Source organism: Schistocerca cancellata, chromosome 2 (assembly GCF_023864275.1).
Source record: "Schistocerca cancellata isolate TAMUIC-IGC-003103 chromosome 2, iqSchCanc2.1, whole genome shotgun sequence".
Lineage (NCBI taxonomy): Eukaryota > Metazoa > Arthropoda > Insecta > Orthoptera > Acrididae > Schistocerca > Schistocerca cancellata.
The window spans coordinates 266,133,405-266,160,255 of NC_064627.1; the positions used below are offsets into that span (position 1 = coordinate 266,133,405).

General features: G+C 40.4%; 1 pseudogene; it reads left to right on the top strand.

Moving 5' to 3' along the window:
- Positions 1 to 425: 425 nt before the first annotated feature.
- LOC126153102 (protein TEX261-like) overlaps positions 426 to 26,851 on the top strand; it is a 154,966-nt pseudogene continuing 128,540 nt past the window's right edge.

The window sequence follows — 26,851 nt, forward strand, 5'->3', positions numbered from 1 at the left end:
GGCGGGCTGCACGATGTTGGGGCGTGAGCGGAAGACGGCCTAACGGTGTGCGGGACCGTAGCCCAGCTTCATGGAGACGGTTGCGAATGGTCCTCGCCGATACTCCAGGAGCAACAGTGTCCCTAATTTGCTGGGAAGTGGCGGTGCGGTCCCCTACGGCACTGCGTAGGATCCTACGGTCTTGGCGTGCATCCGTGCGTCGCTGCGGTCCGGTCCCAGGTCGACGGGCACGTGCACCTTCCGCCGACCACTGGCGACAACATCGATGTACTGTGGAGACCTCACGCCCCACGTGTTGAGCAATTCGGCGGTACGTCCACCCGGCCTCCCGCATGCCCACTATACGCCCTCGCTCAAAGTCCGTCAACTGCACATACGGTTCACGTCCACGCTGTCGCGGCATGCTACCAGTGTTAAAGACCGCGATGGAGCTCCGTATGCCACGGCAAACTGGCTGACACTGACGGCGGCGGTGCACAAATGCTGCGCAGCTAGCGCCATTCGACGGCCAACACCGCGGTTCCTGGTGTGTCCGCTGTGCCGTGCGTGTGATCATTGCTTGTACAGCTCTCTCGCAGTGTCCGGAGCAAGTATGGTGGGTCTGACACACCGGTGTCAATGTGTTCTTTTTTCCATTTCCAGGAGTGTATGACATGCTATTATTAACCGTTTGTCTACAAACACAGTGAGAAACACCAAAGAGAAAGGGATAAGTTTAAGAAAGCTGCAATGAAACCCGAAATGCATATTCATTATCGTGTATCATATTGTCATTGCTACAGTTGTACTAACGATACGATTCTTTTACTTCTTCCTTTGTATAATTGTGGCAAGTGTGCTTTGTGGCTGTGACTGTCACTGCTGATCTGTGTTATCTGGCGGAACTTGTGGAAGAATATTCTGTCACATCAAAAAGAAATAATTTGGTAGATGATAATTGGAACTTTGCTTGTATAAATTGGCTTCATCCTCTTTGAAGATCTACCCCGCACTCTAACTGTGTGTGGCATTATTAGTCAATTTATCCTGAAAACAAATCCCTTTGTTGTTATCACATCGCCTTTATTTATGATTGCAGTTATTATGATGGTAGTAAACCTCTATTTATCATTCCATACTTTGCCGCTGTGCACCGCACATTTTCAGAGGTACTTTCAAATTTTAATTAAGCCTGTGACTAGTTCCGTTTGCGTTATTTGTCTTACGTCTGCAAAGGAAAAAAGTTCTCCCTTCAGTGGCACAAACTAGATCACATTTTGATGACACTGATGTGGTTACGAACTAGTTTTCAACGAAAGGGAAAAATATGGACTGTGGTATTCATGGTATTCTGAATGAGATTAGTAATAAGCGCATTCTGTCGAAGTATCTGTTGCGTGTGAAGGTACACAATTTTACTAGAGGAAAATCACTGCAGTATGCACAGCTATGACTTGTTAAAGGTTGTAGAACCACTGTCGCAGAAGATTTAAAGCTCTACGAGACAGCAGCGTAAAAGATCTGAAATGAAACTTCTGTCATATTCTGTTGTACTGTAGGGCTTTATTCCTGGTCTTATTCGGTATACGTTATTCTGAGTTGTTTCAGCTGAACGTATTTAGAGAAATAGCAAATTACAGTGTGAAATTTATTAGCAGTTCAGTTTGTGTTTTGCAATTAAGCACATATACTTCCACAGCCCACTCAAGTAATGCAATAATAATTTTTAATCACGATATTGTTTTAGGTTGATAGAAACACTAAAGTGTTAAATCTCTAATCGTTATTTTGCTAAGGGGATTTGGTTTTTACTGTTCTTTGTATTGCGTAAGTGCCTGTGGCAGATTCTGCTGTGAGATTATATTCGCTGAATTACAAAACAATGTTTGGCATTCGAGATTAATTACCGGAATGTTATCTTGTTTCACCTGGTTGCCGTCGCTGTCGCAGAAAATCTCTGTTATCGTCACGTTGCAGATGTTTGACGATTCGCAGAAACAAAAAAGAATGGCAGGAACTATCTTGTCAACGCACATTAATTTGATAAAATACCAAATAAATTCCAGCCATCACTCCGATGCGTCCACCATCTGTGAAACTGTCACTGTTAAACTTTTCAGACAACATATAAGTCTGGATGAAATATGTACACTGTTTTAGCATGCAAAAAATGTCGACTGTATAACGATGTATTTAATTGGCGTATCGTCACTTATTTTACTTTGCGTACGCTTTGGTCTTCTCACGAAGTGGGTTCATTATGGCAATCTGTTCATAGTTCAGTATTCTGGTGTACGAAATAACTGATAAGTTACTGTCCATAACACAGTCCTTAATTTTGGCATAATTCACGATATTTCTAACATACAAACATAAACGTCCAGTAGAATCAAAATAGGCTCGAGTTTTCTAGACGAATCTGCTTCTGTCTCTCTTCTTCCCGACATAACGTTCGTCTTGATCCCCGACTATTTTCTGCACCGATGTTTGGATGATTATTCCGTCCTGAAAATCTTTCTTCTTGCTTTCTTCTTGCTTTTCTCTAAATCTTCTCTTGCCAAACTTCTTTTTCGTTGAATTTTTAGAAACAGATATCTTCTAGAAATTTTAGTGTTTTTCTGCAACAATGTCGATGCAGTAGTTTTGTGGAAACTTCTGTGGTCCACCCATTTCCACACTTTTATACCACGTTCTGCATGTCAATAGGATACTTATCTTTTCTTCTTATAATCCGCTATCTTCCATCACAACGAAAATAGTTTCTTCATCCGGGGGATTATTATTTTTAGATTAATTAACTTCTCATTATTTGAACCAGGCCCAACACAGACTCATTTCGCTTTCTGCTCTCCAGATAACAAAATTTCACCACACATGAATTTTTCCTGTGTTTCCAAAGTGTATATACCTAGTTTACACATAAATTACATACAATTAAATTCATATATAAATATCACAACAAATTCATATGATATATTACATATCGTTCATATTATAACATCAAATAGATCCAAAGGATTAAGAGGATGTAAATAGCTACAATATTTATTGTACATGAAACTAAACATCAAAGACTTTACGTTGTGTTGTGATAACAGAGGAAAGACATACACCTGTTACAGCACCAAATAGTTGTAGTGCCTCTTAGCAGCAGCAGTATGTAAACGATGATTAAATTTTGGTCATTATATAGTAGGGTCACTCCAAAAACCCATTAAGTGCTCATCTGGTCATTTTTGGGTTATTTATACATTTCGTAAATAAATAGCTTTCGTCTGGAGAAACAAGTGCAGTTCTAACTCTAATAAATTAAACAGGTGTCGCAGGAATCTTTTAGGGTCCTAGTTAAATATTATCTACAGCACTTGAATGATCCTTCCTGCATTTTTTTCGATGAAATTATTTGTACAACAATATTCCATTGAGTGCACTTAATTGTTTCCAGTACAAGGAAGTCACGAGGTGTTGGAAATAACATAGATCACAAATGAATTTAATTTTTAGTATTCTTTAATTATTTTTGGGAGCGATGAAGTCATAATATTTTTTTGTGTGTTAAAAGCTGCCGACGTACGGACATACGAGGACAATTTCACAGATTTTCACACTCAGGTTGTACATAATCGTGACTTATTTAGTTTCATAATCGATAAAAGGTCTTTCACATATATATGTTGATCGAAATACTGTAGCACTTCTGCAGCCTCATTATGGAGGCGTGGAAAATGTACCTGAGAAAAACAATTTAGACCTCCTGGACTCTTTTAACGTGGAACGGTTTGTCTTTAAAACGGGAATTAAATAGTAGATCAGTCAGTTTCATCAGCGCGTGCACAGCCGTGCTTTCAACTGAAAATCCTACGCTCTGGAAAACAGGCCGAAAACAGATGTATGATTGGCAGTGTCTCCAAAACATTTAGAAAACTATCCTTGAAATTCTTTCAAGACCACAACGAATTCTTCAAACTTGGCTTTTCCTTTAGATCCATTGAGCTTAGAGAACTGGAATGCGTTTTTTTGTCCTAACTTGTCCCTTCTACAATGCGGTTTTGTTTTTCAGTGTGTCCCTATCAAACTAGAAATAAGTTGAAACTCCCTGGGAAATTAAAACTATGTGCCGGACCGAGACACGAACTCGGGTCCCGAGTTCGAGTCTCGGTCCGGCACACAGCTTTAATTTGTCAGGGAGTTTCATATCACTGGACACTCCGCTGCACAGTTGAAATTTAATTCTGGATAAATAAGTTGTCTCTCATTTCAGTTTGTTATTGTGGACAGTGTACAGTCAAATCCACTTGAAATGGGAGGTCTCCAATCCATTAGGATGTCCTCGTTTTCGTTACTGCCTTCCTTTTCCCTTCATAAAGTCAACAATAGCGGGCTTCACTTAATCATCTTACACCGCAGTAATGTATAAAATCTCCACGCTCTTCGTTCAACTACATCGAAAACCGATGCACCTGACTGGAATAACACGTGCGATTTCGGAAGTTCGCACCGCCAGTTCCTTCACGTCCTCCATGCCTGCAAATTTAGCACAACGTGTTTCTTGACATACAGAACAATGATCCCTGTCTTGCTAATCGTTGGAATTTTTCGCTTTTTGACTGTCAACTAAATCTTTAAAATCTTCTTCTATGGCGTTGCAGTGTCATTTCGTAGCAAATTTGTGATACCCGTGTATTGTGTGTTGGGAGTACGTCATTCCATTCATTTTCAAAGGCATGTGACGACTGATCACTAGGTTGCCTCTTTTAGTGCAAACAGGCACTAAACCCATGAAAGTTCTTCATACAAATAGCGAAGTTTAAACAGCGCTGACACCACGATCTGCCGAGGTGAAGCGAGTCATGCCGTTTCATTACTCCAAAGTCAGCCATTAGTCAGTGGCATCGCTTACTACAGCACCTCAGCGCCGCTCGTCATTTGCTGCAGAATAGTGTGGATTACGAGTAGCTGCTCGACCACTGCACATTCTCTTAAGCCCCCACCACGAACTCCCGTTGCGCTAGCTGGACTGCTGGTAACACTTTGGAGCTCGCGACGTATTCCTTCAGCAGATTTCAAGCAATTTTTTGCAATCAGCCTCCGCCATGTTCGACGGTCCCTGTCCATTAATAGATTAGGTGCGTCTGGTCATGGTTTAACAGTGGTTGTTCCTCAGCGTAACCGCTTCACAATCAGAACAGTGACAGACCGTTGGCTTGGGATGCTTTAGAAGGGTTCAAATGTCCCTAATGACTTGCTCACTCGGATGACATGCAATGACTAGTGCACGTTCCAAGTCACTGAACTCTCCTGGCCGACCGATTCCGCTGGTTACTCCTTCTCTAGTGACAACACGGTCCTCTCCGCTTATTTTTAAACAGGCACGTCCATCTCTCGTGACGACTAATGGTCAGTCCTACAGGTGTCTGGATACATTTGATCGTACAGTGCATTGCTTCAGCCTCGCGAAAAGGGCATGAAGAATTCACAAGGCCACTTACCACCAGTCGTACTTAACGCATACTCTTCGTGATTGTAAGAGTGAAAGTAAGTGGGGGGGGGAGGAGGGGGAGTTATGCAGTTGTACACGAGTAACCCCCCATCACAGGTCGTAAGGCGGCTTGCAGACTACGCCAAAATTAGTTAAAAAACAGCCCTCGATCGCCCAGTTATTTATTAAAAATATGACCAGTTTCTGCCTCTGGTACAAATAGTTCAAATGGCTCTAAGCACTATGGGACTTAACATATGAGGTCATCAGTCCCCTAGACTTAGAACTACTTAAACCTAACTAACCTAAGGACGTCACACACATCCATGCCTCAGGCAGGATTCGAACCTGTGACCGTAGCAACAGCGCTGTTCTGGACTGAAGCGCCTAGAACCGCTCGGCCACAGCGGCCGGCCTGCCTCTAGTAGTAGGCTATCTTCGGATAATGAACCACCCAGTTCACAATGATGACGTTTGGAACAGTCGTGCTGACGATTTGTTTATTAGGTTGTTATTGTATGACTCATAGTCGATTACTGAAATATTAGATACAAAAATGAATCACGTTTCCAACAACGAAAAATGGATAATACACAAAACTTAGATATTTTTGTAAATGACGTGCCAAAAATTAAATTTTATAAAGCGTAATTAAGTTTATCGAACCTCAGTTTAATAATAAAATAAACTCAGAACTAGATGAAATATTCACTTGTCAGCTGGGGTTTAGTTGAACTAGGCCAACCTAATTGATAAGTTAGAATTGTGTTACCGAAAACCAAGAAAGTCACCAATTAAACTGTATTTCCCACCAGTACAGCACTAGAGCCTAGAGCCACAGTGTTCGGCGACTTGCACCAAGAAACTAGGCGTTTGACTGTCCTGTACTTCGTTTTTCGACTAGTTTGATGCTGTCCTCCACCTATTCTGATACTACACTTTTCTTATGAATACCGTTTCATCTCTGCTTGTTTTCGCTGCAGTACTTGTATATCACGTACGAAATTTCCATTAACTCGTCCTTTCGTTCTTTTCCTATTTCTTGCAATCCAATAATCTCGGTTCATCAGCCACCCATGCTCCTGGTAAAACGCTCCACTAACCTCCATTTCATTTTCTTTGGAGCCATAATTACGTCTTCCAATGCAGTCTGTTCCCTGATTCATTAGTTTTCCTGTATTGACCAAATAACCCTCACACCTTTCGTTTCTTAACTAAAGATATTTCACTTATGTATAAAGCAAAATAATGTATACATAAGGCAAAAGTAACCGTTATTTAAATGTTACTTTATATTTTTGCGTACCCAAGAATATAAGCTTTAGTGATTTTAGAAAGGACTACGATATTGAGATTTTAGTAAGTAATAGTGAAATTAGCCGCGACAGGCTGAAACAATTATTCTGGATATAAGTATTTTTTTCAAACTATATATTAATTGTCAGTGTGCAAATGAGGGGAACCCTTACTAATTTGAGGGCTAATCCCTTCTCAGTCGCAGTTGTTCAATTTTTCCCATTTTTATTAGCCTGAAGATGAATTCGCTGGCTCTCTCTGCTTTGTTTTATTATTGCTCGCGTAACAACTAATATATGAGATAAAATATGTTGCTACGAAAAGAGCCCCGAAATACCTTTTAGTGATGCTGTGCTGTGACTTTCTTTGGATCATTAATTTTCAACAAAACAAAATATATTATGTTCTTATTATTCTGGATCTGGCTTCCTATTAAAGGAACATTTTTTCGTTACCGTAACTCGCCAAAAAGTTCAACATATCTTCATTACTTTACAGTTATTGAAAAGATTAATGAAAATTATTTCGTTATCAATATTGATGTTACAGTACGCAATGATTGTTCAACATCAAAATTTTGCAGTGGATTTTTGTTAACAGTAAAACACCAATAAGTACCACGACTAACACGAGAACATGAGACTATTATCATAGAAAAAGATGTTTTTACTATAATGTTTGCCAGACCAGAACTACGCACAGCAGGATTTCTTTTATGTTATGAAGGTAAATTATCTTTTTGCACTGTTAATAATATATTATCGGCAGCCCGCGTCCATATGTAAAACAAATATAAAATCTGCTGCTCTGCTCTGCAATTCCGAAAGCTGAAAGAAATAATTTTAGTTTACTATTACCTGTCCGCTTCTTTGCGGTATAATTGGTTTCATTTAATGCAGTTTGAATGCGCCGCGGTAGCGTCTCGTTCGTTCGTAGCGCAGCTCTGCACCACGAATAATATTTAAATAGCTGAAAATGTCTTAAAAAGATGGGATAAAATACCAGGCAAGCTTATTACAAATCATAATGCAAGTTTTCACTTAGTAACTCTATTCAAAACATTTAAACACATTAAATTATTACACACCTTTACAATGAGTACGTAATGGCGTACGTCTCTCAATCTTGACAAAAGAATGCTACGCAAGCGTACAATACAACGTCACAGGCTTTCCCTACTCACGTAACTCGAAGAAGACGACGGAGAAATTTGTGTTCGCTCACTACTATTTATACTTGTCACATATTCTCATCTTTGTTTGATATTTAATAAGCATCGTCTGTGGCGGTTTTAGTGCTCGCCGACATAGGTATTATCTTTAAAAAAATCAGTACATAATTCTGTATAAGAGCAAAACATGACACATAATGCTTTCACTTTATTACATAAAGTTCACACAATCGTTGTCCACGCAATTACAATCATCCAGTTCAATTATTCTTTTCTCCTTTTTTTACCACATTTAAGTTTTTTTTTTTCAAACTATATATTAATTGTCAGTGTACAAATGACAGGAACCCTTACTAATTTAAGGGCTTATCCCTTCTCAGTCGCAGATGTTGAATTTTTCCCATTTTTATTAGCCTGAAGGTGCAGAAACACACTATATTCCCCAACTAATTTTAACGACGAATGTAACTGACAATGGGGCACGTAATCAAATTAGTTCCGGTAACTACCGCTTAATAACATCACAAAGTGAAATTATTACGCTGCTTATTTCTTAATAAAAAGAGGGCTACGGATAGTACCGCAGTTAAATCAAGACACAAAGTCAAAAAAATAACGATATTTTAAATCGAATCACTAATACATAGACGTAGCTACATGTATGTACGGCATGAGGTGAAAATAAAACACATCCTTATACGGGACGTTACATCAGGTAACATACAACAATAGGTCACAGGGATTTGTCAACGGAGGAAATTTTATATCCATTACACAATCAAAATTAATATAAACTTTGATGTGAAAATTCCTTTGGTCTCAAGTTTTAAATGCTTTGAAGAAAGGGAAAGGTGACCTAAATATGACGCACAATCACAAAATTGGTATTATTTAAAGAAAAAAAGTAACCATCCAGAAAAAGAAATGGTAAATGTCACAGTATAAGCTGCTTTAAAATGACACTTTAATTCTTTAAAGTTAAAGTGTAGACGAGAAAAAATAAAAACAGTATCATTTTTTGCCTCAAAATCTTCAATATGATGCGGCTAGTCCAAAATATGGTACATGTGTGCCATTGTTATCAGCACTGAAGATAGCTGAAGTCTTACAGACGATATAGAGAACACACAAAACGGTATGTATGCGTAACTGGAACTTTTGTGTGGGGGAGAGAAGGTGGGTGGGTAGGGGGACTATTTCTACGATATTTATGTCGTGAGACGTACGTCAGAGTCGACTACAGAAATGTCTCCTTCTTTTTCTTGTTTTTTAATACGTTGATGTCAACCAGCAATCGGTAAAAACTGTTTACAGTTATACTTAATACATTGACTCTAACAAAGAAGTAAGAAATATACAGAAGTGAATTATGCTTCTCTCTCTCTCACTCTAGAGCCAAAACTTGTAGCTCATTTTCCCGGAATTTTTGTATGATAGATACCTACCTGTATCTATACGTATTCCTCTTTCCTCCCCGAAATTTAACGAAGAAATAATCTCCTTCACCTACGTGTGCTGGATCAGTCATTACAATACCATCTGGTGTGTATTCTCCAAGGGGATCCGTGTCATACATACTGTCATCACTCTTCAAATAGATGTAGGGACCGAATCAGTCTCTTAAGTATCATTTCTTTTCGTGTTATAAATTTTCTCACAGGCATAGCTTTTTGGCTCTCCTGCTTTTGGCCTACGCCATTTTTCACTGGAGGCTTTTCTTTTTTAGCAATGAGTTTACTGCTAGAGAAATGGTCTGCCGCAGTTGCTTTGCTGGAGAATGGGAATGAAGGCAACCCGCGACACACCGCAGTGTGGCTGGTGACTGGACAGTTGGTGACAGTGTATCACTTTCGGGAATGTATATAATTTTGGAATGGAGCGAGTCATATTTAAGGATCCTGTTGACTGCTGATAACAATCTGTATATAACAGATGTGTCAATAATGAATAACTCAGGAAATACAGCACAATTTTCTGTGTATTTCATAAAAATTTGGCAGATATATAGTCAATATTTGCGCAAGTGTGGCAAATGTTTTCCAACTGCGCACATTTATTTTCAGTCTGAAAGTACTGTTGTCGAAATTATATTTTAGCTCAAAAGTGATGATTCTAATGAAAAACAAATTATGACTAACTATTCCTAAGCAATAGCAGCATGACTAACAGTAGGAAGATTTATAACTGGTATTTTTTATTATGAATAGAGTGGGTGTATCTCTTTTTGGGAAGTTTTCACTGTATCAGCTTTAGGATATCTTGCCTTATAGTTCTTGAAAATCTGTTAGTGATAGCACTTTGAAGAGGATTTGCTACTGGATTTCTCCTCTGAGATACTTCTCCATCTAAGATGACTTCCTGTCGTATGAGTGATAATAATAAATAGAATTATTTTCTTACCTTTTGGAACGAATGTCATATGCAATGAATTGCTGAGCGTATTACACTACTTGTGCCACAAGTTTAACAACTTATACAGCTTTTCATCGTTCACCGTTTCTTTTCGGTGAAATCACTGGAATTTTAACGTCCAAGAGTTACTGGAAAGGAAAATGCTGAAATCTGGAATCATCTTCTCATAGTTGTCACATCTAGTTAATTTTTGCCGAAGTGGCTCAATTATGTGATCAGAGCGACAAGCTACTTTTTTCAGGCCAGTTCAAGCTTGGTACGGCTTGCGTACACTTCTGAAAGAGATCATGTTAGGAATACGTTACGAAAATGTGCTGTATCGGGTAATGAAACATTTGTGTTCTTTAAGTACAACCGTGACGGACGGGGCAAGGAGGACGAAAAAGCAGACGAGCGTTGACAGAAAGGCCTTTCCTGGCCAAAGGCAGTCTGTTGGTATCAAACATAGGCCGCAATTTGAGGAAGTAATTTCTGAGGACGTAAGCTCGCAGTGAAACATGGATTATGGGCAAAGTGGAACAGAAGAGAATCGAAGCATTGGTGATGTGGTATTACAGAAGAATGTTGAAAATAATGTGTAGCGATAAGGTAAACAATCAGAAAGTTCTCCGCGGAATTGACCAATACATGAAAAACACTGACAAGAAGAAGAGACAAGGTGATGTTGTTGTTGTTGTTGTTGTCTTCGGTCCTGAGACTGGTTTGATGCAGCTCTCCACCCTATTCTATCCTGTGCAAGCTTCTTCATCTCCCAGTACTTACTGCAACCTCAATCCTTCTGAATCTGCTTAGTGTATTCACCTCTTGGTCTCCCTCTACGATTTTTACCCACCACGCTGCCCTCCAATGCTAAATTTGTGATACCTTGATGCCTCAGAACATGTCCTACCAACCGGTCCCTTCTTCTTGTCAAGTTGTGCCACAAACTCCTCTTCTCCCCAATTCTATTCAATACCTCCTCGTTAGTTATGTGATCTACCCATCTAATCTTCAGCATTCTTCTGTAGCACCACATTCCGAAAGCTTCTATTCTCTTCTTGTCCAAACTATTTATCGTCCATGTTTCACTTCCATACATGGCTACACTCCATACAAATACTTTCAGAAACGACTTCCTGACACTTAAATCTATACTCGATGTTAACAAATTTCTCTTCTTCAGAAACGCTTTCCTTGCTATTGCTAGTCTACATTTTATATCCTCTCTACTTCGACCATCATCAGTTATTTTGCTCCCCAAATAGCAAAACTCCTTTACCACTTTAAGTGTATCATTTCCTAATCTAATTCCCTCAGCATCTCCCGACTTAATTCGACTACATTCCATTATCCTAGTTTTGCTTTTGTTGATGTTCATCTCATATCCTCCTTTCAAAACACTGCCCATTCCGTTCAACTGCTCTTCCAAGTCCTTTGCTGTCTCTGACAGAATTACAATGTCATCGGCCAACCTCAAAGTTTTTATTTCTTCTCCATGGACTTTAATACCTACTCCAAATTTTTCTTTTGTTTCCTTTACTGCTTGCTCAATATACAGATTGAATAACATCGGGGACAGGCTACAACCCTGTCTCACTCCCTTCCCAACCGCTGCTTCCCTTTCATGCCTCTCGACACTTATAACTGCCATCTGGTTTCTGTACAAATTTTAAATAGCCTTTCGCTCCCTGTAATTTACCCCTGCCGCCTTTCGAATTTGAAAGAGAGTATTCAAGTCAACATTGTCAAAAGCTTTCTCTAAGTCCACAAATGCTAGAAATGTAGGTTTGCCTTTCCTTAATCTATTTTCTAAGATAAGTCGTAGGGTCTGTATTGCCTCACGTGTTCCACCATTTCTGCGGAATCCAAACTGATCTTCGCCGAGGTCTGTAAAGAATTCGCGTTAGTATTTTGCAGCTGTGACTTATTAAACCGATAGTTCGGTAATTTTCACATCTGTCAACACCTGCTTTCTTTGGGATTTGAATTATTATATTCTTCTTGAAGTCTGAGGGTATTTCGCCTTTTTCATACATCTATCTCACCAGATGGTAAAGTTTTGTCAGGACTGGCTCTCCCAAGGCCGTCAGTAGTTTCAATGGAATGTTGTCTACTCCCGGGGCCTTGTTTCGACTCAGGTCTTTCAATGCTCTGTCAAACTCTTCACGCAGTATCGTATCTCCCATTTCATCTTCATCTACACCCTCTTCCATTTCCATAATATTGTCCTCAAGTACATCGCCCTTGTATAGACCCTCTATATACTCCTTCCACCTTTCTGCTTTCCCTTCTTTGCTTAGAACTGGTTTATATCTGAGCTCTTGATATTCATACAAGTGGTTCTCTTTTCTTCAAAGGTCTCTTTAATTTTCCTGTAGGCAGTATCTATCTTACCCCTAGTGATATAAGCCTCTACATCCTTACATTTGCCCTCTAGCCATCCCTGCTTAGCTATTTTGCACTTCCTGTCGATCTCATTTTTGAGAAGCTTGTATTCCCTTTTGCCTGCTTCATTTACTGCGTTTTTATGTTTTCTCCTATCATCAGTTAAATTCAATATTTCTTCTGTTACCCATGGATTTCTACTAGTCCTCGTCTTTTTACCTACTTGATCCTCTGCTGCCTTCACTATTTCATCCCTCAGAGCTACCCATTCTTCTTCTACTGTATTTCTTTCCATCATTCCTGTCAATTGTTCCCTTATGCTCTCCCTGAAACTCTGTACAACCTCTGGTTTAGTCAGTTTATCCTGGTCCCATCTCCTTAAATTCCCACATTTTTGCAATTTCTTCAGTTTTAATCTACAGTTCATAACCAATAGATTGTGGTGAGTCCACATCTGCCTCTGGAAATGTCTTACAATTTAAAACCTGGCTCCTAAATCTCTGTCTTACCATTACATAATATATCTGATACCTTCTAGCATCTCCAGGATTCTTCCACGTATACAACCTTCTTTTATGATTCTTGAACCAAGTGTTAGCTATGATTAAGTTATGCTCTGTGCCAAATTCTACCATACAGCGTCCTCTTTCATTTCTCTCCTCCAATCCATATTCACCAACTATAGTGATAGGTCATTTGTTGAGACATGAGCGAAATATTTCCGTGGTACTAAAAGGAGCTGTAGAGAGTAAAAACAGTAGAGGAAGAAAGAGATTTGAATACATCGAACAAACAATTAAAGAAGAAGGTTGCAATAGCTGCTCTGAGATGAAAAGATTGGCACAGGATAGGAATTCGTGGCTGGTCGCATAAACCAGTCAGAAGACTGATGACTGAAAAAAAAGTATACTACATGTATTGAACATCTGAAAATGAGGATAAACAGTATGACAAGTATTTACAATCGTATGACTGCTACAAATATTGAATGATTGCTCAAACAGCGAGATTCCCGTAGGGCGTTTTTCATGGGTTACACTAGACACACTCGTTATAAGCTATTACCAGTTATTGTCAACAGCAGAGTGAAACTTTAGGAAGAATCAGCATTTACCGCCTTCTGAGATAAGCTGTAGGCAGTACGCGGGCAGTCAGACAGCGTCCTCGGCCCTCTGCCATCGCGACGCCGTCCTCAGCAGAGTGTGGACCAGGCGGCAGCATTGGCAGGAGATAGGGAATGCTACCATCTCGGAGCATCAGCGATTAATGACACATCTCGACTCTTCCAAGGATTCACTAGAGCAACACACTGTGTCAAAGTATCCTGTTCCGAGGGCTGAAACCGGAACTGCTGCCGGTCTTGTTGGCCGAGCGGTTCTAGGCACTTCAATCCGGAACCGCGCGACTGCTACGGTCGCAAGTTCTAATCCTGCCTCGGGCAAGGATGTGCGTGATGTCCTTTGGCTAGTTAGGTTTAAGTAGTTCTATGTTCTAGGGGAATGATGACCTCAGATGTTAAGTCACATAGTGCTCAGAGCCATTTGAACGATTTTGAACCGGAACTACCACATAGCAAAGTGTTCTTCTGCCCTTCTTTTCTGTTCCATAGTTCACTCTCATTGTTTCGACTGTTGCAGGATTTCCAGCCAATGGGATGGGATGTTATGTTTCAAAGCCATGGTTTGTAGATCTCTGTATAGTGAAAGTATAACCAGTTTTCTGGTGGCCGCCATTCTCGTTCAGTGACTGCGTGACTAATAGAGAACATTGAAACTAGGGTCCAGGACGGTCTTATTATCAGAGACATAGATCTACAACTGAGTCACACGACGAATTCTACTCTAAACGAGGAAAAGATAAATGTTCCCACACAGATAGGTCTGCACTATAAACCGATTCAATGGCGGCTACGGACCTCAGACTGCAGCCAGGCATAGTCACCACCACCACTGCCACCACCGTGGTGGCTGCAATGATAGCGACAGGGGCAGAATAATAGAGGCGATAACTGTCAACGTATGCAGGTCACGGATTCGAGAAGACCAGCGGTCATCGGGAATAAGTGATCTGGCGGATGGGGTGGGCACCAGTCTTCCGTTATTAACTAACGTTGCTGTAATTGTAAGTAGCCTGTTTATATATTCGTATGTTAGCAGCGCTATAGACTGCATTAATATCGCTGACAGCGCTCTGCACCCTAGGCCAGAGAATCTGTGGTTGGACGGACTAGCAGTTAGCGAGCGGACGGCTTGGACATGTGTGCTTCGTGGAGTTAAGTGGTGGTACGACATGCATTTTACTGTGAGGATGGATGAAGTTGGTAATGTTTGGGTAGTGGAATTATTGATAACTATATAATTTTTGGAACTGGATGTCGTATGAATAAGGTAAAATCTGGTAAATGCATTGTTTTCTCTTCAACAAAATCTTTCTTTTGCTAGCCATATGCCTCCTAGTAGTTAGAATCTTTTTATTTAGCTGGCTGTAGTTGCTGCTGGCTGTAATTGCTGTAGTTCGTGTTACAAGATTTTCTGTGAGGTAAGTGACTTAGGAAAAAGTATGGGTTATTTTTAGGATTTCTTTCAGTTCAAGCCCTTTCTCTTGTGTTAATTATTTGAAGCCCTGTCGTCATTGTATAGCAGCCAGATTGCGTTGTGCTTGTATATTGTGGGTAATAAACGGATAGGTTAAGTCTGAGTTGTCTTTGTCAGAAAAAATTCTGTAGGTCAGTGTTGAAATGATAAAAATAAATGAAGGGACAGTAGCAGCAAGAATTTTCACCAGTGCTAACTGATCTTGTATTTCCTGCATTTCTCGTTTGTGTTGCGTATTTATTTATTTCTGACTTTGTTTAAATTACCTAATTTCCTCGTACTACTCTGTGTAATTCAAGGCTACCGGTCTCGTATCATTCAAATGATGATCTACCTTTGTGGATAAATTTGTTAACTGATCCGAAAGTTCGGCTACTTTTTCCGATTATGTGCTGATTTCCTCCGTGTGTTTTTCTGAGCCATGTTTTAGTGTGTCCATTTGTGTCGTAATCGTACCTACTGTGTCCTTAAAGTTTTCCTGATTTTTTACAACTTGCTTGACCGTATAGCTAGATGCAGCACAGTCAGTTTTAGCCTGCAGGGTGTCGTGATTTTCGTGCACAATGATCTACATTCCTTCTATAGCTGGTTCATGATTCTATAATGAGTATTCATGTCGCGAAAAAATAGGTTGAAATGTTCACAAATAGGTGTTTTTACGTCTTCAGAAATGTTTTGATATTTCGAATCGATTTTGTGTATGCCAGCAGTTATATCATTACGTGTTTGTTTAAGTGTTTGTTCAACTGTGTCTAGCTTTTAAAGTTGTTGCTGTGTTTGTTTCTGATTTTGTTCCATTGTGTCTAACTTTTGAAGCTGCTGTTTGTCTGTTTGATCAAATTTTTGAATTAATTTCAATATCAATGCATTAGTCACTGAAACATGTTCCTTTGTGCTTTCGCATCGGCAATATTCGTATTTTGAAAACCAGAGAGTGTGTCTTCAATTAATTGAGAAAAGTGTTATGACGCAAAACCTGAATCTACGGTATTTGCAAGATTTTGTTCTGTTATTTCGCATTCCGGACGCGAACTGTTACCGACCAATTATTCGATAGTTGTTCCCTGTTCACTGATTTTTTTCAGTTTCTACCCTGTTATTTACTGCCTGGTCCATGTTCCCATGCACTATTACCATATTATTGTCTTGAATATTTGTCAGTTCGATACTAGGTGGTGCTGAAAAGCTACGCTCGTCGTCAGTCATTTCTCACTTTGCTTTGCAGCCTATTTTTACGCTTTTCACTCCCCATAATTATCACACTATTTTACACAATAACACACAAAAAACGATTTAAAAGCAAAAACAGGAAGAAACACTAAAATAGCACTGAAAATAAAAAATATCTAATTAGTTGCAAAAGCGACTGCAAGATACTTAGTACAAATCCATATGCATGCTACAACTACTTTACTCATGACAATACAGTACAATAATAAGAAACTACAACAACAAACGAAATTCGATACATACAAATACGCGCTAACAGTAAGCAATAACTAATTCCTAATCATGTGTTAATTATTCAAACTACAAGAAAATCAGAAGGTTTCTGTGAAGTATCCTCGGCTGAGGGTCGACAGGAAAAACTTCTTAGTGTTTACTTACACTGCTGAGTGAAACTGCTGCTACTGTCTCTTTACTTATTTTTTTCATTTCAACACTGACCTACAGAATTTTCCCTGACGGAGACAACTCAAACGTAACCTATTCATTTATTATCCACAATATACAAGCGCAAAGCTATCTGACTACTATACAGTGACAACATGGCCACAAATAATTAACGCAAAAGAATGGCCCTAAATTGGAAGAAATCCTAACAATAACCCATACTTTTTCCTAAGACACTTACCTCACAGAAAATCTTCATAACACGAACTACAGTAATTAAAGCAAGCAGCTACTACAGTCAGCTAAATAAAAAGATTCTAACTACTATAGGCTCTAACTACTAGAAGGCACAAGGTTAGCAGAAGAAAGATTTTGTTGAAGAGAAAGCAATATATTTAGCAGATTTTACCTTATTCAAGTGGCATCCAGTTCCAAAAATTATAGAGTCATCAATAATTCCACTACCGAAACATTAACAACTACGTCCATCCCCATTATGCAACGCATGTCTTACCAACACTGTCTCCACGAAGGACACAGGCCGTCCGCTCGATAACTGCTGGTCCGTCTGGTCCGTCCAACCACAGATTCTCTTGCCGGGAGCGCAGAGCGTTGTCAGCGATATTAATACAGTCTATAGCGCTGCCATCATACAGCCATATATACAGGCTACTTACATAATTTACGGGAAGGTGTCGAAATTGAGTAACTGTTGGAGGATACAAGATGACTTAAACAAAATGTCTAGTTGTTATAATGAATCGTAGAAAAACGTAGCAAAACCCAAGTTAACCCGGATGAGTAAAACAACAAACCCGTATTGTTTGGATACAGCATTGTTATTATTCTGCTCGATGCAATCACGTCGTTTAAATATCTGGGTGTAACGTGACGAAGCTACATGAAATGGAATGAGCATGTAAGGACTGTGGTATGGAGCTCCAACTGTTGACTTCGATTTATTGGGAGAGTCTTGGGGAAGTGTGGTTCATCTGTAAAGAAGACAGCATTGAGGACACTAGTGCAGCCTGCTGTTGAGGATTGATTGAGTGTCTGGGAGCTGTACTAGATCGGATTAAGGGAAGGCACAGAAGCAATTCCGAGGCGGGCTGCTATATGTATAACGGCAGGTTAGAGTAAATCGCAAGTGCTACGGAGATACTTCGGGAAATTAAATGGGGATCCCTAGAGGGAAAGCGACGTTTTTTTTACGAGGAACGCTATACAGACAATTTAGAGAACCGGTATTTGAAGCAGACTGCAGATGGATTCTATTGCCGCCAATGTATATTTAGCGTAAGGTCCACGAAAACAAGATACGAGAAATTGAGGCTCATGGGGAGGCACATAGATATTCGTTGTTTCCTCACTCTATTTGTGAGTAGAACAGGAAAGAAAATGACCAGCAGTGATACAGGATACTCACCATACTGTGGCGGAGTATGTAGGTAGACACAGATGTAGATGAAATCCGAAGATGGCAACAGTAGCTTTGACAAAAGTATGACAGAGAACTCTTAATGTGATCCGAGGAGACATCCGAGAAACGGAAAAACATCAGACTGCGTATCCTTGCTTGATAGTGTTTTAACAATTTGCCACATATGCATATCTCGACTAACGTTTAATCAATACTCAACTCATGTATAGATCACTGTATCTGCGAAAACGCTTAACAAACACCTTTTAACGCGCATTTCGTAGCAAGTATTTGAAATTGATCTAGCATAGAAAAGGTTTTACAATATCGAGGACTGGAAAAATTGGCTTTTTGATTAGATTTCCATGTCTTTTATGTTTGTGTACTGTAACGAAACACCATATGGAAGTAAATGACTGAAAAAGTATGCAGGTCTTCAAGAATTTAATGTTATGTAAGAAGTAAAATGAATTAATAACCGGATGGCTTGGCTCAGTTATACACAATAATCACTTCAGTGTTTTAACAATTTGCACACAAATAAAAAGCACTGAGACAGAAATAATTCAACCTCACATCATTATGCAGCAACGCTGACCACGAATTTGGACAAGTTAGAGCAGAACAGCTCTTTGTTATACATTCGTTAGTGAATTTTTTAAGATTCTATTTAATGCATAAAATTTCTTCTTGCTGCCTCTCTCCCTTCAGCAGGAGTTCTGCACCAAGTTTATTTCCATTAAGACTTCGAAAACGTCGGCCAAAAGCGTAACACTATGGCATTGTCTCCGTGAAAACATCCAAAAATACCTAACAAAATACCTAACACATCCTATGGGAACTGGAAGACGCTATATGTCCACAAGCGTCATGTTGCGCTGCTTCAGTCGATCACAAACTAAAACGGCGTCAAGCGGAGGGGCAGAGGATGTCGTCATACTTTCTCTTGACAGAGCCATGCTACTTGTAAATGTAGGCTCTCCCGCCGTGTACTGATGATGAAATGTTCTCGGGTTTCGAATCGGATGGCAAAGTATTGCAACGTTTGGCCTGAAGATGATGATGTATACCACTGTTCGAAACGTCGTGGTACTTTAACACTGGCGTCTGACTGGAAAACCGAGAGCTTTTCATCAAGATTTAGTACTTTTGTTCTTCCGGCAATCAAAATTACACCAGACGCACGTTGTGATAATCGGAATTTCAAACTCTGGCTGCCACATGCTTCTGGCCACGTGAAAATCCTTCTCAGGACGGTCACGTTCCCTTCGACTCGCTGTTTCCTAGCGGCATTTATAATGCATTAGTGTGCAACTCGATGGCTTAGTGTTGACAGAGATACATCAGTCCATCTGCTAAAAATCAGCTAACGGAAACATTCCAGTTATACCTCTTCCTGCAACGGCAGAGCGCCTAATTTGCCGTGGTCTGGCGTTGTGGAGGTCAATAGTACTTAGTGCTAACACTAAAAACTGGAACGAAGTCACCTACACTTTAAATTACTTCACTCTTATGTTTATCGTCACATACATAATTTTGTAGGACCAGCACAGAATTACTACTGCTGTTACTTTACTCATAATTCAAAATCACATTCTGTGAATTAAATGTTGACTTAAATGGAATAATATGTGAGAATATGGGATTAAGCTCAAAGATATTTCTGCATGAAGTGTTTACGCAGTTGCGAATACTGGAAACCATAAGCTGTATAATGGAATGACGAAAATGGAAATTTGTGCCGGATCGGGTCTCGAACCCAGCTTTCCTGCTTATCACGAGCAGTCACCTTACCACTTGGCTGCCCGAGCCAACTCACAGCCAGACATAATCTTCCATAAGTCGTCAACCCTGTGTCTATAGCCTGTTGTCGTACGCGCATTATGTATATTCCAGTACAGGGGAGATATGGCACTTGAAAGTAGTTTGCCTGGTGTAATTCGGAATATGACAGGCACTACAGTGCTGTATTGGAACATATCTAGCTAAGTTGTGCCAAAAGAAAAGGATCACCATAACGTTCTTCTTTGCTGGGATTGCAGAAGTAAAAATAAGATTTTATAGAAACCATTAACCTATTACTACGGCGTTTCTCCTTATGTAGTGGAACCTCGACTTCTCCTCCCCGATTTTGACGCCATATGCAACTATGCAGCATTAATATTGATTGCGTAAATGTATTTATAAAAAAATAGCCTGATTATACATGCTGAGTTAGTATACAATGGTAATAACTGTAGAAAGAGTTATTGGGATGTTTTGATAACTTAAGAGAGAGTAACACGATGTGCAAAATCACTGAGGCTTGCCAGATCCCTAACAGGTACTGTGAAATGTGGCTGAAAACGCTATGATGAACTAAGTGGACAGAGATTGACAAAGCACAGAAAAATGTGAACCGGAGTCGATAGACGCTAGTTAACACAATCAGTACGATGATTGGTACATAATGTTCATTTAGATCTTCACAATACCGAAGAAGAAACGATCGTAAAAAATGTGGAAACCACTAAGCTGGTATTTCTCAGTTATTGAATGTAATAAAAATGGAAGTACAGGAAAAAATTGAGAAGCTGCTAAAAGCTGAAGTATTCAGTTTAGAATGTTTGACATGCATGTCGTGGGTAAAGCCAACAAGGCTCGTTTAGGGATTCATTTCGTTGACTTTCTTTTGACATAAGGTTTTCTTCCAGCGCAATGAAATATAGATCAATATATAGAGAAGTCTTGGCAGACGGCAGCACTTTTCAAAGACGGGAGAAGGGGATTACCAATTATATGGTCTACAACAGACCCGTGGTATTGTTGTCTGAAAGGTCTCTATGTCTAAACAATGTCGGTAGTTGCTAGGACCTCTCGAAATCTGGGAGCTGACCGCCAGACAAATACCCAGTTTCAAGAGGTTGTTGTACAATATCCCTTGCCTCCTCTCAGTCCAATTCTGACCGTCGTGGATACTGCCGTGGCGATAGCGCGCATTGTCGAAGAGTGGCGGATCCTCCTTCGGAGAGCTGAGCTGCGATGATTTGAAGTGGTAGCGGCTGTGGCGACTAGAACTGGAACTTCGACTGGTTCTCACAGTAACTCTCGCAGGAACAGACTCTCTAACAAACTCTTCCATTGAATCAATCCAGGGAGCGCGGCTGTCAACGTGATGTGCGAGAGTCCTCTAGTGGATTCGTTTCGCCTAGCCCGTCAGCCGACCTGTGCAGCTAGCATGCTTTGAAGGAAGACTAAGTCCCAGGCGTTGGGACTATCTGTCACACCATACGTTTAACATTCTCATTAGTTGCTAGGCTGACTGCGCAGAAAATATCACTGTTGGTTGTATACCGTGCAAACAGCGCAACAGAACATGGAATAAAGCCGGAGGACGAGATCGTCCTACGTAAGGCTCAATGGACGAGAGATAACAAGAGAGAACAGCCTATGGCTCCCTAGATAATGTTTAATAATGTAACAGAATACGAAAAAGACGGAACAACATCTCCCTCCCCCCCTAGCTGCGGGAGGAAATAATAGTCACCCTCCACAAAAAGACGATCATGGAGGCTCGCAGTAGGATGAAGACATGACTCTGAGCACAACGAAGACCCAGTTTTCCTTATGAGTACCATGGTAGAAGAAAAATATTTTCGCGTCATAGATTACATTGACGATGCATGCACACAAGGAACTATGGACTATTACGTAGTTAGGCAAATCAAACATGAACTCCTTCAGTGGGCAACGTTGCAGTATGTAACACTGTTAAGAATTGAGGAACTAGAAGTAGTTGATGGCAGTGTAAATAGAGTAGCACATAGGTATCCACACAACATAGATAGACAAAACGAAAGTACTACGCATCCGATTTACACACAGAATGACATACGACGCCACAATAGTACACACGCATCACATCCGCAGTACAATAAGGAAGATGAAATGAGTCAAAGGAACACCAGGGCGCTAAGCACACAATATTAAAATGCAGAAAAGAAAATAGAATATGACACAACAAAATGTAAAAATGGAATGAAACCGTTACGTTTCACGTATGGAGTCAGCACAAACAGCCCGTATAAGCTAAAGACAGAAAATAAAAACAACCAACATACACAAGATGCACTAATACTCAAAGTAAACACAAATGCTATAACTGAAAACAACAACATCTCAAAAACACCAAACAGTAAAAGAAAACGTGACACAGAATGAAAAAGCTAACACAGCCACCATAGGAATACAAGCAGATTGCATATCTCCACTTCAAATACACTCACAGGCAGGAAAGAATATCCGTCACAAACAAAACTAAATAAAGACTTACGCACAACAGACAGAAATGCAGCGAGAATCGACACATCACGTAATAAAGACGACAAACAAACAACAACAGACAAAAGCGAGTTAATATACAAAGAACTTTAAAGTAACCCATCTCTCAGTAGACTAGAGAATAAAGATATTTTTCCAAACAACACTAAGAATGATAATACGTATTAAATATCCCGAAGAGGATAAAATAGGTTTTCCAACCACCAAACAAACGGTAAGAATGGTACTCCGAACTGCAAATCCCCCGGCAGACCACTGCATCTCAATCAAACTCTTGGAACAGACATTCTCAAGAAGGGATAAAGGAAAAGACTGGAAACAAAGTTACAAGGATTTTGTAAGGGCACACGGGTGTGTTTACTATGACCGTAAAGAGGTAGGACAAAAAAGCTACATTAGTACAAAATACCCATCGAAACATGAAACTTATCAAATTAAATTGCATGAGAAGTGCCTTAGTGAGGACGGAGCTAATTAAACTAATAGAGGACAAAGCAGTTGACGTAACCATACATGCGCAATGGGAACATACCTGCCATTTTGAGGCAATACACTAATCACAGGTTCCACACATGGTGTGCACATCTCTGTCCGGCACATTTTAACAGACTGCGTTTTATACCGTGATGCAAGGGCAGAAGCACAAGTTGATGGGGATCTGCCCTGTGTTTTAGCTAACGATGAGACGTGTGTGTCTAGGGTTTTTAAGTTTTGTGATGTGTCTGGACTCTGGCCTAAACTTTTAGGCTGGCGGTTTTAGTGTATTGCAGAGTGGCTGACTCCTCCCTTTTTTCCTTGCGGTCAACCAGCCACTTCCATCTGCTCCATTGTTTTAGCTCCCTCTACCTTTTTCTTCCTGTGTTGTCCATGTTTTACTGCTGACGCCCTGCTTCATCTCACGCTTCGGTGTGGGTGAGCACATATTTTTTATGATTGTTCCCTGTGTTTTCTGTTCCGTTTGATGTAAATGTTCTGAGTTTTTTTTTCTTGACACCCGTTTCACTATGATACTGAACGGGCGCTGAAGACCTTGCTGTCGTGCGCCCACAAACCCCTTCTACTACTACTACACACATGGAAAGGCAGCAATCGTGGTGGCAAACACACAGATAACGGAGACAAAAACTACACAGGTGAACACGGAACACACAGTAACAATAGAAATCGTACTAGGCAGGGAACATTGGGTAACCTCTTCCATGTGTGTTCAATATTACCTCGAAATAAAGCCATTTACAAATAGAATAAGGGACATAACACAATTCGCCAGAGACAGAAGCTTACTGATACACGCCAACATCAATTGCACGCACTAACCTCTGGCATGCCGACAGAACGGACGCCAGAGAGCAGGACGATGTAGACACAGTAGGCCATTTCGTACTGAATAAAGCAGGTCAACCACCGACATTTTGTGGATATGTACGTGGAACCAGTAACATTGACATTATACTCGCAAACGAAAAATTAGTTACACTGGCATTTCCAAGACAAAGTCACACGTAGTGATCACAACGTAATAGTCAAATACAGCAACCGCTACTGACGCAAACAGCCGGCCGAAGTGGCCGTGCGGTTCTAGGCGCTGCAGTCTGGAACCGCGAGACAGCTACGGTCGCAGATTAGAATCCTGCCTCGGGCATGGATGTGTGATGTCCTTAGGTTAGTTAGGTTTAACTAGTTCTAAGTTCTAGGGGACTAATGACCTCAGAAGTTGAGTCTCATAGTGCTCAGAGCCATTTGAACCATTTGACGCTAACACACACACCCACGGTAGCTACTACACAAGGCAAACAAGCAAACTCTGAGAGGAGATCAATAACTGACGTATCTATACTATACACAGTAGTATTGATTTCATAGTTTACATCCTGACACATATATTACAAAGTCCCAGTCAGCTGCCATATAAGTAGCAAACGAAAACGCAAGCAGGGAATGCCGTTGTCTACAAAGTCGACTAGACGCCGGAAAGACTCGCGAGACAAAAGGCGACTCTACCAAAGGTGAAAACAGCACAAGATCGAGCAATTAAACCCCAAATCTATCGCGAAGCTGAAGAAAGGTGTACAACCGAACTTAACAAGACAGGACCACTGGGACAATTGGCGCGGACTTAGTTGGAATATAATGTGTGGGGAGAACCGTACAAACTGCAGACTGAAAAAAATCAATTTACCACTTGTACTGCCCACACTGGGATGTCCAGAAGCTCCACTACGCAAGGCTGGAGACGTTACAGAAAATATGATCTACAAAAGCATCTCACGGACGATGACCCAATTAAGGACCAACAACATGTAAGTCTCCGTACACTGCTGTGTGACAGACTTCAGTTGCACAGACAGCTCTTCGACCTTAGCCCCCACCAAATCGAGTTTAGGCCACAGAAATCTATAGACAAGGTCATTAACAACGCACTGCAGACAATACAAACGACACAAAACAAATAGGTAGTAGCGATCTTAGTTGATATATCCTGAGCCGTTGATAACTTCTGGTGGCCTGCATTATTTGCAAGATTAGGGAAATGCAGATACCCACTTCTTTATATTACTGTCTCCTAGACTACTGCAATAATAGAGATGTAGAATGGCACGCAGGCCATCAGAAGGTCGTCAAAATAATTACGAAAGGCTGCCCACAGGAGTCTATATACTGTTACATATTCTAGGATATGGCTGCATAACGTCTTTTAAACACTCTTGATGAGAACAACATGGTGAGAGGAGTAATTGCGTATGCAGACGACGTAATGATAATTACATCGCCAACTCAAGAGCAAATATTCAACTAAAGACAAAGCAGATACTGGAAAAATAGAATAACTGGTGCAACAGCAACAGACTTCAAGTAGCAGGCAAAAAACTGCCTACGTATAGCTAAAGGGAACATAACAAAGGAACCCAACAATCAGACTTGACAATACCACTATATAACGAAGACTTACGACAAGATATCTCGTAGTAAATGTTGGCGGAAAACTCTCATTCAAAGACCACGCAAAACTCGCTACTGACCAAGCGACGAAACTGATGAATAAACTAGCCAGACTCAACACAGCACAGTTAGGCTACCACTACAGACCATATGAACCTACCATATCGCCTTGTTTGAGTCCATTCTGAGCTTCGCAGCCAGAACATTAGCCCATCGTCTCTGCCCCACGTCACACAAAATCATAGTACGACGCGGACAGAGAAGAATCTTTTCAAGAATGTCACGAGGGTTTGGGAGAACATCTATACAGGCATTAGGCGTCGTCCCGAGTGTGTATCCAGAAGACTTAAACGTAGGTTTCAGAGCTGTAGCCTACTAGACCAAAGTGGGATGGCAGGACAAAGAACAGGAAATTACTGGTAAACAAATAACTGACACGAAACAATTTAATGAATGGTGAAATGAAGTGAGGCAGATCTAACGAGAGACAACTAACGACGCAGAGTACACACGTTCTTCCAGAACATCCAAGAACGAATGAGCATGAAATATATAGATCCGACATATGGTATGGTCCACTTTCTTACAGGGCACGGACTGTAACGACATCATCTCCATCGTGTTAGACTAACTGACACAGGAATATGCACATGAGGAGAAATCGACACAGCGGAACACATCACATCACATTACATTGCGACATGTTTAGACACACACTACTACAAAAGCAAGCCAATGACATATGATAAAGGATGAGACAGCCGGATTATTGTTTAGAACTAAACACCATCACAAGAAAAATTTCTCAAGCACTTCACACAGCATACAGGAAGAAACGGCCATACGTGACATTGAGAATAGGGAATCACTCTATTAGAAAACACAACACATGTAAGGATTCTGACAACAACACAACCACTGACTCGGATGCCTCAACGAACTCAGAACAAGACAATATGGGTACATAGACCAAAGTAAAAGTAAATAATAGTACAGTGAGAAAATAAAACTATATATAGAACATTACCCAACGATAGAAAATGTATAAGGATTGTAACTACAGGTAAGTAACACGAAAACAATCGCTAAGTTTAATTTCATAGCGGCTTACAATACAGAAATACATCGAGCTAAAATTCCTTAGGGAGACGAGGCTCGACGAACTTCCGAGGCGCTCATCCCACAGGAAAAGCCATGTCATTGCCAGTAATTATACAAGAACGCCATACTAATGCAAGTGGCATGTAAGCTGTAAATTTCAC